This window comes from Equus przewalskii, chromosome 3, assembly GCF_037783145.1.
Source record: "Equus przewalskii isolate Varuska chromosome 3, EquPr2, whole genome shotgun sequence".
NCBI lineage: Eukaryota > Metazoa > Chordata > Mammalia > Perissodactyla > Equidae > Equus > Equus przewalskii.
Genome location: NC_091833.1, coordinates 43,529,595 through 43,542,235, shown reverse-complemented (window position 1 = coordinate 43,542,235; position 12,641 = coordinate 43,529,595). Strand labels below are relative to the sequence as shown.

General features: G+C 36.2%; 1 protein-coding gene across 26 annotated transcripts in view; it reads left to right on the top strand.

Moving 5' to 3' along the window:
• Positions 1-12,641, top strand: part of BMPR1B (bone morphogenetic protein receptor type 1B) — a 377,755-nt gene that overhangs the window by 285,971 nt on the left and 79,143 nt on the right. Inside the window, exon 1 of one of the 26 annotated variants that reach the window (XM_070614265.1) lies at positions 1,706-1,819. The exons of 24 other annotated variants lie outside the window; for them this stretch is intronic. The gene's annotated coding sequence lies outside the window, so the exon portion shown is untranslated. Of the gene's footprint in view, positions 1-1,705; positions 1,820-12,641 lie in introns of those variants that run through there. One more of the 26 variants, XM_070614256.1, reaches the window with a different exon arrangement.

The window sequence follows — 12,641 nt, the reverse complement described above, 5'->3', positions numbered from 1 at the left end:
AGAAGCTGAGGGATGGTCTCTTCTTTTTCCCCCAGGATGGATATCCTGAGACTCATGTCTTAATACCTGTAGTGGGGGTGGACTAGATAACTCGTCCTCAAATTGCCATTTTTTTCTTCTCTGTTTCACAACCCTGGTCATGTACTCCTGTTTCCTGGGATGACATTCCCAAATAAACTACCTCTATGCAAGTGGTTGTCCTAGGCTCTACTTGCCTGGGAAACTAAGGTTATGACAGTGCCTTAAAAATAGATTTTGCATCTGACCACTTCTCATCACCTCCACCACTACCACCTACGTCCAAACCACAATCAATGCTTGCCTTAATTACCACAGTAATCTCTTAACTGGCTCTCTGTTTTTATCTTTGCCCTCTATATTCTTGGCACAGCAGCCAGAGTAAAAGTTCCAACAAGGCCCTCTAGGACCTGTCCTCCTTTCTTCTCTGATCTCACCTCCCACTATTATTCTTCCTGCTGGACGAACTCGCACTTGCTGCTCCTCAAGGACACCAGGCGCACTTCCACCTCAGGACTCTTGCTTTCCCTTTCTTCTGTCTGGAACACTCTTCCAGTTCATAGCTCACCTTCTTTACCTTCCCTTCTCAAATATGACTTCTACAGTGAGAAAATTCTGACCATCCTCTTTAAAATAACAACCACTCCCAACATATTCTGTCTCCCTTCCCTGCTTTATTTCTCTCCATAGAACTTACCATAATTAATATGCTTTTGTGTTTATTTTGCTTGCTATCTCTTTTCCTCCAGTAACTTTAAGCTTTGTCAGGGCAGGGAATTGTGTCTATTTCTTGCCACTGCTACATCCTGGGCCCATAACAGAGCCTGGTACCTGGTAGGTGCCCAAAAGTTAAGCAAGTGAATGACTGTGTATTTTAGAACTTGTCATTCTGGGTGTAGTGAAGATGGTTAAAGCAAGAGGTAGGGCTATGAGAGCAAAGATTAGGAGCCTATTGCAGGCAACCAGGTAAAAAATGATGGGGACCACACTTAGCATCTTGTAACAGCATCAGTGGAGAATTGAGGAAGGATTACAGAAAAATTTAGAGGACTAAAATGATTGTGTTGTTGATGGATTGGGTATAATGGATGTTAGAGAGGGAGACATCAAGGAATACTCTCACGTTTCTGGCTTTGGCAGCTGGGTGGATGGTGGTTATGCCCTTCAGAGAGAGAATGAACAAGGAGCAGGTTTAGAAAGGAAAGGGATAGGGTGAAGAGGCTTCCAGAAGGAGGAAGGAGAACTTCAGGGTTTAAATATGTTGAGCTTTATGTATTAGCAAGACTTCTTAGCATGAAATGTATAGGACTAGAGCTCAGGAAAGGGCACTTGGGGGCTAACTAGTGCCTAATGAGGGAGTTGTGCCTTGGAGTAGGCTGGTGACCTTAAAAAATCAAACAAGGCAAACCCATATATTACTCTGTGTTCATATACGAGCATAGGGGTTCTTAGCTGTTGTCACTATTTCTTTCCTAGACTACTAAAAAAAACAGAAAGAGAAAACTTTGACAAAGAGAAAAGAAAAAAAAATTATCTCTTTGATTCATTTTTGTTGGTACATTTTGAAAGAATGAAAAAGGCATTTATCATAGGATGAAGTGTCTAAGTACCTCTAGAGTACAAAGAATTCACCTTTAGCTTGTCTTGGCTAGCCACAAACTCTATATTTTACTTCCACAGCCGTCTTCTTTTATTGAAAACATGTTGAAGTACTTTCTTTTTCCTTTTGTCACCGGAAATGAGTAAGTTCTTCAGTAAAACATCCAGAATGCATGTAATGAAAAATGTCTAAATGTTTCAGGTAAGATTTCTGATATATATGTATCTGTTCAGTAGTATAAATTTTAAGTGGTTGTGTTCTTCACTAAAATATTTTCATGTATTTTGAAGCTTAGATTTTTGCCAAAGCTTAATACCTGTAGTGATTTTTATTACCTTATTTAGTAGAGGAAAGTTGAGCATCTTGAACTGGTCTTCAACTTAAAAATTTATTAAGCAATTTGATTTCTCAAGGGGGCAACACTGTTGGAAAAGATTACTATATACAGATCTTTGGGCCAAATAGAGGATTGAGATGGGAAAGATACTACCCAAGGAAATTTATAGAAATGAAAACAAAATCACTGTCTGAACTGTGTTCGTGTCATAGATGGTGCTGCACCTTAGGTTTGGGTGAAATCTTTGACTTATTTGAATTTAATCCTTCCTGTTAATCTCATGGTGACACTTTGTGTCACACTAATAAGGTGTTAATGATCTCATTCTTAGCTTGCATTGGATATTCAATAGGACACAGAGGCAATGGGGGCTACACTGCCTGAATTGCCATCAATAGAGCCTGAATCCTGAATACATGAGCAAGATTTAAGCTGTGTTGTTGACAGTGAAATTATAATTCTGTATTAGATGGAAGAAATTCTGAGAACCACAGTTCAAGGGCCCAAGATAGTTCAGATTTAATTAAAAGAACCTTCTATATTTACTTAAAAGAAGCCTGGGTATTTAAGGAAACTTTGAAAACTAGGAATAAGTGTATTAGAATTCTCCACAGAAACAGAACCAATAGGATATATTTATATTATATATGTAATAATATATATAATATATATATAATATATATATAAAAAATAATATAATATATATAAACATATAATTATTACAAGGAACTAGCTTACATGATAATGGAGTCTGACAAGTCCAAGATCTGCAGTCTCCGAGCTGGAGACCCAGTGGAGCCAACGGCGTAGCTACAGTCTGAGAGCAGGCAGGCTGGGGACCCAGGGAGAGCTGATGTTTCAGTTTGAGTCCAAAGTCAGGAAGAAACCTGATGTTCCGGCTAGAAGGTGGTCAGGCAGGAGGAATTCCTCTTATATGGGGGAGAGTCAGCCATTTTGTCCTAGTCAGGCCTTTAACCAACTGGATGAGGCCACTCCCATTATCGAAGGCAGTCTGCTCTACTCTAACATCAATTAAAGCATTAAACTCACCCAAAACACCCTCACAGGAACACCAGAATAGTGTTGGACCCGACCTCTGGGACTCCGTGACCCAGTCAGTCAAGTGGGCACGTGAAGTTAACCATCACAATAAAGTCTTTTAAATCTGTTCAAATTCATTCCGTCAATAAGCGTTTTAGGCATAGCTCTGGATTCAACAGAGGGTCAGACATTTTGAGTATTCTAAAGTAGAAGACAGGTGTCGGATAACTCTTAATAGAAAGCAAAATAAAGTTTTATAAAGTAAAACACAAGTTTTTAGTGGTTGCTTTCTTCATTCTCCAAAATGTTTGTGTATATTGAAGCTAACTACATGGGCCTAAAATTGAGTTTCTTACACTGAACTTTAAATTATTAAACAGACATTAAGAAAACCATAGGCGTGCTTTTTATTCCCGTTTTTGTTTATTTCACAGTACATACTCAGCATAATCACAAAGTAATGAATCAATGAAAGCTTAGTCTGTTTAAAAAAAATCATTGCTATATCTAATGGATACCACACAAAAATAATTTCTTCAGCGTTTTGTGCCCTTGAGTTGCATTATTCTATTCTTGCATCGTCCTTGTGGGCCACTGTTTTGTGACGTGTGTTTCTGACTTCAGACAGTGTAAAATGTTTCTGTGTTTACTGGACGTGGTAGGTAAACATAGTTTTCATTTTATTTTTTATTTGAAAAAGCGCAAGAGTCCTTATAAACTTAATTATTTAGCCACAAAACATAGCTTATTAAATAGTCATTGCAGGTGTGCCCCTCTCCTCAGCCCACCCCCACCCAGGCCCATCCAGACTTTAGGAAGTGAGACATACGAGGCAATTGGGGAAATGACTTTAAGAATTTGATAAGTGTATTTACATTATTTAGACATTTTAGAGTCAAATACAAAACAAAAATTATCTGATTAAACTGTTTTTTAATTAAAAAATTTAAAAAGATTTCAGTGATTCAAGAATTCTGAATTTGGCTCATTTTGGAAACTATAGAATTAGTGACTCCATTAAATAAATATACTCATTTTCTCAATTTAATATTTGTCTCTTATTTTCTCCTAATTTGACTAATATATCTCTTATTTCTATTTGCATGATAATGACAAGGTAGCTATTTTCACAGTTTCCGAGACTTTATGCAGATAACTTTATAGAAACTTATATTTTCATCTCTCTTGACTGGGGGAACAAAAATTCTAAGAGAAAAGGGGGAAAAAGTCATTTTTGTGCATCTGGAAATAGCAAACGCATTTTTCCCTCTTTGACGGGTAACTTTTTCTGCCTGATTCAGTGAATCAGCTGTGGTGGGTTTGGAGACGTTTGTTCTCAGTGAGTTAATATTTGACTTACCAGGCCATTAGCATTTCCTAGGCTGACCTTGGAACACCGGCATTGCTGTGCTATCTGGTGGGCATCTCCCAGCTTTGGGCAGCCAGGAAACGTTGGAGGCGCTGGCTTCATCAGGAGAAGGCTATCTGTGTGATAACATTCCCTGACTGCTGCGTAGGATTGATGTAAAATGCAACACTTCAGTGAGCGCTTCCTTTGAAGACTCAAATCCAGTGTGAAAACCTTTTTTTTACGAAAAAAGGCTTGTGGCACTTTCATAATAGCTGGTCCTGCGCTGTTGATTTAGATCAAAATCATTTCCTCCCAACATTATAACCATTTTACTGTTCAGTGGTGCAGAAGGCATCCTAAAGAGTTGGTGACATGTTTTGGATCATTCAGAATTGGATGAGTGGTAAAAATAAAAATATCGCCAACAGAAGTGATACTGTGTGAACTTCTTATAAAGGCAAAAATAAAAGTATTTCCACACTGAGAATTTGCTTAAATGCTCTGATGATATGAACCATTCAGATAAACATCTCATACAAAACTGAATGTTTACAGTTCTGCTTAGTCTTTCTTCATGCCTACTCCACTTTGAGTCTTAATTGTTTTCTCTTTTAGCTTTTAGGGAGAGGAAACACAGCTTCTCTCAATGTTTAATGAATATTTATGAAGTCCTTTGACAATTAAGGACCCATTAAAATTCACTTCCAAAGAAAAGAGAGAAAAACACTTTTAAGACCAAAGAATGTAGTGGCAAGTAGAAACTCACATCTTTTTCCTTGTGAATTGTCAAGTCAGAAACACTCTGCAAGTGAACTAAGATTCTTTTGAAAATGATTATAGGCGATAGTTTGAGGATAGTAGACAAATTTGGTTATTACATAGTGACCTTACGTTTGCATTGACTATTGTCTTGTTGAGTATTTTTTTCTGAAGATACTTGGAAGTCCTGCCTCAGTATAGCATATCATAGCGGGTAGGAGATCCGGCTTTGGGGTCAGAATTTTTGTGTTTAAATTTCAGTTTCAACTCTGTAACGTTATGACCTTGAGCAAGTTCTTAGTGTCTTGGTTTCTGTATTGTAATATGGGGGAAATATTACTACACGACTCGTAAGCTTGTTGGAAGAAGCAACTGAGTTAACACACAGAAAACATTTAGACTAGTGCCTGGCACACTGGTTTTCTCTGACTTGAGAACTATTTCTTTCAAGTTACACTTCTTTGCCCTTGTTAGGGTTTTTTGGAAAGGTCTTTGTTTTCCCCTGGCTGAGGTGCTGCCAAGGAATAGTTAACGAATCCTCATTTGTGATGGGTAGCATTTTACCTTCCTTTTTTATTTCAGTTTTTCTCCATTCTTTCTTCCCATGACCTAAGGCACTCTGTTCTGCCACTTCCAGCTACCTTGGACTGCAGCTCTTCCCTCGTTCCAAATATGATATATAGAATATAGGAATGCATAAATATATATTCAGTCACTTTCAAAAGCAGTATTTTGCAACTGAGAAATTGCTAAAGTCAACAAGGCATTTTGAGGCTAAAGCAGTCGTATCATTTTTGCTGTTACTCCATGTAAATCATTGTTATTTGGTAATGGAAATGAAACACCTGGATGTGAAATCAGATAATGGCCCAGAAAGTTCCATGCCTGTTCTCCATTATTTTAAATATGAAATAGAAGTATGTGTTGGGATGAGCAGAGAAGTAGTAAAGCATCTGTCCACATATTTCTCTTTCCGTGAGGTTTAACGTTGGCAGAAGTAAGCACTGACCTGGAACCCAAAAATTTGTAGTTCTGTTGATAAATGTATTCCTCTAAAGAACATCCCACTTAAGTAATTTACCATCCTCCTTTACACTCTGAGGGCCATAAGATTAAATTTGTCTTTGTAGAGTGCTGAGTTGCTGTTATTTAACTTAAACCTTATCTTTAAGACAAACCTCATAAATTTGATAATAATTAGTCGTAGTTTCCATTGGAAATTTTACAGTTTTTACCATCTGCTCTTCTCAGCCTATATACAAAGAATTGGATCCATTTCACAGTAGCTGAATTAACTGTCATTTCTAATAATTATTTTCTGTTAGAAAAGTGCTACATTTATAATTTTTGAGATGATAGTGAATCTGCTATGACTTATTCTTCAGGTTTTTAGATGCATCATAGGGAGACTTTCTTTTCATTTGTTATATGTGCATGATATAGTATTAGTAATGACCTGATGTTAGAATATAATCCTTTTTACCATTTAGTGGCTATTGTATACTTGGGTGTTTACTCCCAGTTTTGATTGTTGTTAAATTTGCCTTTATATTTCTAGCCATCTAGTCCTCATTGTTCCTGGGTCCACTTTGAAGTGGAAACTCTTTAGTTTAGAGAATACAGCTAATTATTTTTACATTTTCCAAGCAGGCTCTTGGTGCATTAGTACTAAGCAGTCAGTTTCTTGCTGTATGCTATAACGAGGCTTCTTTCTCCCATCCAGCCACTATCACAACCCCGACGCCCATTTCCTTTCTAGTTGTGGATGCCAAGAGCTGAAGAATCAAAGTTGTTAGGTTGTCTAATGCAAAGAGAGAAATAGAAGGACACCCAGATGTTGAGCTATGAATGTCTTGTAACTATAAAACAGATTTAATTTTTTGTGTGAATGGCAGAATGTTCAGAAAGCATGCAAAAAGAGTTCCTAAATTGTGTGCAGAAATGGAAATGTTCAGTGAATAAACTTCTCTCTTCCCAGGAGTCCTACCCTAATTCACAGCCCTCATTTAAAATTCCAGGAGCAACTGATGCTTTGCTTGGAGGGATGAGCTTATTTCATGCTCTGCAGGAATCCATTGTGACTTTATTAGTATTACACTCTAGAAACGTCTTAGACTATAGTTAGCTTATCTTTTAGTCCATTATGATAATAGATATATTTGCTCATATAAAAGTACTTTGAAAAGTTATAAAGTAATCTAGTTTTGTTTTAAGAAAATAAAATTTTTACACTTAAAAACGTAAATGTCTTTCCTTCAAAAATTTGCAAAGGCTAGAATCAGAGTTTATACCTGGGTGAGCCAGTTAACATCAAACAATGAAATTCTTTGGTCACAAATTTCAGCTAATAATAATATACAAATTGTGCATACTTATTTGGGGTAAACTCTGAGTACTGTTCTAAGCATTTTACGTATGTGAATGAATAAATACTGTTATTATCCTCATTTTGCAGATGAGGATATGAAGCTTCATGGAGGTTAAGTAAATTGTCTGAGGTCACACAGCTAATTATGCAAATCATGAATCAATTAGGTGACTCATGTAAATAAACTATACTCCTGCAATAAGAGGGTGATAGGTGATAGGCCAGAATGTATGCATGCAGCTACTATTTCAGGTAGAGTAAAATACATAACATAGGAAGTTCCATGGAAACATCAAAAAAGATGCATATATTTCTGATTGGGAAATGTAACATAGAACATGACGAAGGAGAGGGAAGCTGTTATAGACTGAAAGAATATTATGAGCAAAGGCATGGGAATATAAAAAACATGGTGCATATAATAAGAATTAGATGTGGACATAGAGTGGACCATGGACAATGGAGATGAAGCTGGAAAGATAGGTTGGGTCAATTCGTGGAGAACCTTGAATGCCTTCCTAAGAACTTTAGAACCATTAACGATTTTGGTGTATTTTGCTTTAGCTTTTTGCTTTTGCAAGTTTGGTATGTGTGTTGTTATTTTTAGAAGGCAACAGTGCAAATAATGGATTATAAAAGTGGGAGGGAGATCAGAGAGTACGACAGTAGTACTGATTAGGGACAGGGATAAAGGGGATAGACAGGAGGGTTGCAGCCCACAGCTTGTATTTTGCCACAAGGGAACATGGCATACTCAGGAAAACCTATCCTTGCTACTGGGGGAAAAGACATCAAAGCTGCACACATCTGCTGGTGGTGACATCACAGTGTTATTATTGAGTGATTTGCTTAAAGCAGTTATATGGAGTAGTGAAAATCTCAGCACAGCCTTAAGACTTTATATCTGAGCCTCAGCCATTTATAAAAATGAGAATAATTGTACCTACCTTGCTGGGCTCTGGTAAGAATTATTTGAAAACATGCTTTCGCATGCTCTTACAACAGTGTTTCACCTGTTACTACCCAGTAAGTAGTAGTTTTCTTCCTTTCATTTGTGTATCATTTCAGTGGTTGTTATTCACTTGGCTGAAGCATACAAAGCACATTGTGATAGCCTTTGTATACAGGCCGGGGTTAATTGACAAGCCACTTTCTACAAATGATTTTTAAATTGTCTTTATACATTTTAAAGTGAGTATCCATATTACCTATATATTCTCTTAATTTTCTTCTTATTAAAAAATAGGAAATTAGAGTCCAGTGTAGTTATATAACTGGCTTTTCATGATTATATATCAATGGGAGAGCTGAGGTAAATGATTAAATGTAGGCCAGTTTTAAAACTTTATTAACACTTTATGTGGATGTTATAGAATGTATGTGTGTATGATTTCTGAATTTATTTAACACACATGTATATTCATGTAAGTATCTTGCAAAGTGTAAGATGCTATGAAGATATAAAATATTTTAAAAAGTAGTCCCTAATATTACCTAGCAGTTGGTAATAACGTGTAAAGTGAATTGAATGTGGTGTACAGGCAGGGCATGCTATTTGTAAGAGGCATTTATGTAAAGTGCTCTGGAGGCAAAGTCCACGTGCCACACCACACAGACCTAAATATCAGTAAGTAATACTGGTGCACTTTATGTAATACCTAATGTTCTGTAGTGCTGTTCCTTTGAGTAGTCCCACATTTGTTTACCAGTACTAGCAGGAGCCATGATAATGGAATTTCCACATGTCTTTTCTTCCAATTAGTGAAATCAGTTTATAAAACAAATCAGAAAGTGGCAAAAATTGACTGAAAATTGGAAATTTGAATTAGTGCCAGTAGGTGTTACCAGTGATAAATACCAGCAGGTCATTTATCACACTCTAGAAAATACACTTGTGTGTGCATAATTTTAGACTGATATACATCTTTAAATTGATTCTGGATTCTTGTAGTGGCTTTTTATACCTCACGTAGTTGGAGTGAAAGATGTATCCTTTTCTGTGTTATAAACCTCACAATCTTTACTGTCAAGTTTTAAGCCATGGATTTCTGAAAAATGAACTAGTATTTATTGGGCATTTACTTTATCTCAGTCATTGAGCCTTGTGCCAAGTGCTTTATATAGCATTTCATTTATCTGAGCAACAACCATATGAGAAGTAGACATTATTACTCCTGTTTTCAGGGTGGAGAAATGGAGGTCTAAGAAACTAATGAATTTGCTCAAAGGCGTGCAGCTAATCAGTGGCGCTGGGCATGGTCTGCACCCATGTGCTCTTCTGTAAAGTGCTGTGCAGGCCATGCTGCCACTGGAGACCGTGTTCAGAATCTTCCTCTCTCACACTCAAGTTCCAATGTTCCACTCCGTATTAACCTAAAATATAATTTAATTGAATTGCCTCTGTCAAAGCGTCTATTTCTTGAGTTTGAAAATTATATGGCTAAGGGACAGAAGGAATGTCAGAAAAATTCAGCTGCATTTTTGCAGTTTGTTTTCAATTTTAAAAGTGGAGAATTTACCAAATAGCAATTTAGTGTTACAGTAGAGCACACATACAGCCCTGAGGTGACATCATAATTATACATATGTGTGAGATAATAGTATTTGTACATTCTCTCGTGTCTGATGATCCTTGAAACCTTTAGGGAAGTTGTTATATGTGTTGCACGCCGACCGAGTGCCTGACACTCTTCTAGATGTGGAGGGGTCATCGCTACCACAGACGGAGAGCTCTTGCTCTCTGCAGCTCATATTCCAGTTGTAATATTCTAAATGTGTTACCTGAGTGTGAAATAATTGTACATTTAAGGCCTCGTGTGAGACAGGTACTTTCAGTTTCTCCATATAATATTTTTAGGTAAGAAAAACAGGTCTGTTAACTGTAACCCTTCTTTAAGACCTTTATATGAGAGAAATCTGACTTTTCTTAATTCAAAATTGGCTGTTTTCTGAGCATGAAGGAAAAACTGATCTGTGTTAGGAAATCAAGAGTTAAACTAATTTCAAATCAAGACATAAATATAATTAAAGAAAAGCTTATCTCAATATAGTTAACCTTTCAGTGTTCAGATATGAAAAAGAAAAAATCGCAAGAAGAAACAGAAAGTAATACCTATGATAGCTCACAGTCAGAATTCAGAGCAAAGCAAAGCAAAGCAAACAAAAATCAACCATGACTGTCTAGTGCCACATTTGGCAAACTCTTTTTCTTTCTTTGATTACTTTTCGAGAATGTGAACTGTCTGTGTGTTTATTTTACTCTCATATTAATGAATCATTTCTTCTTAAGTGTTTGTCAACATTTCATAACTGGCAGCATCTAATGGTACTAGATTAATTAAGATTCTGTACCTTAATTTTGCATTTAAAGAACAATTAAAAGCATTAAAGCATAAATTTACATTAATAATTGCTTTCACATGTATTGGGCACACAATACTTTTGTGAGCAATCTAGTGTTTCTAAGTGAAAATCCCTCTTTAGATCTCAAAAGGCATCAATACTTATATATTTTTTCTTCGTTTTTTTCTTTCTTTTTAAAATCATCGCTTATACACAACTACCTTCTCTTCTACCATAGTTAAAATTTCTTAACTTATCTTGAAATATATATAAATTTACGTATCTCATTCTAATGACCAGTAGTCAGTCATCTAGTACGCCAGTTGTCAAAGTATGACTCACAAGCATAATAATGTTAAGATGTATGATTAGCATTTGCACTGATGGTACAAAAGAGATGGTGGATAGAGCTGCTGGTAGGACCTTAGCACAGAGCAAGGCTGAGCACCAAATTCTACTAGCATTCTTCACTGACGTGCACTCAAAGTAAAAACTAGCCACCAAACCAGCCAAACATCAAACCAGCTAACCAAACCCAAACAGCTAGCTTCATTTAGTAATATCCTGAATGCAGCAGTAAAAATTGATAATTTTATTAAATTCCAACCTCTGAGTGAATGTCTTTTTAATATTATGTATGACCAAATGTGCAGTGTACATAATGAAATTCTTCAGCGTACTGAAGATTAATGATTACCTTGAGACTTTTTTCATGAAATGCATTTTTTTTTTTACTAGAAAGAATGACTGACAACTGTGGTTACTGGGACTTGGGTATTTGCAGGCATGTTCTCAAGAATGAATGAAGAGAGCCTGTCACTTCAAGGAAAACAATTGACAGTATTTATTGCTAATGATAAAACTCAAATTTTCAAGCGAAAATTAGGATTTTGGAAAGCTTGTAATCCTGTAATTCACAGAACTGATCTGCATGAGTGAGCGAACCAAAATTTTTTCTCCAGATGATTAATGCCCATTGTTTTATATTCATGCATGTGTTAAAAAGTCCATTCAAAGTACATGATAGACAGTAGATTTTAATTTATCAGAATATAAAAATTTCATTGATAGGGTTTCAGATTCCACATTGCAACCAACTTTTAAGAGACTTCTACTTGTCCAATTTTTGTGTAGTATCAAAGAATAACCACCATTATATGAAAAAGCTGTTAAAATATTCCTCCTTTTCTAACTACATGTCTGTGCCATATATTCTTTATATATGTCAACCACAAGAACATATTGTACATCTAATGAAGAAGCAGATGTCCAGTTTCTTCTATAGTCACGCATTGCTAAATGACGGGGATTTCGTCATTGTGGAAACATCAGAGTGTACTTACACAAACCTAGACGGTATAGCCTACTACGCAGCTAGGCTATATGGTACTAATCTTATGGGAGCACTGTCGTATATGCCATCCATCGTTGACTGAGACATTATGCATTATGTCACTGTATTAAGTCAGACATTAAAGAAACTTGTAAAAATGTAAAACAGTGCCACTCTTCTCACTATTATTTTTTTGAAAATATGTTAAAATGGATAGGTTGTTATTTTTAAATGAATCATATATTAAAAACTGTTCAGTTTTAATTTCTAACATGGTAAATATGGATACCTATAATCTACACAAACAAAAATTTGATGTCCTCAATGGTTTTTAATAATGTGAAAGGGTCCTGAGAACAAAATATTTGAGAATTGCTGTCTGTAGCTGTCATTGCTCTTGAAAGTCGCAAAGACTAGAGCTTGAATCCCGCCTTTGCCTACTGCTCACTTGTTTGTTCTCAGGCAAATAACCTCCTTCCCCTCATCTATAAA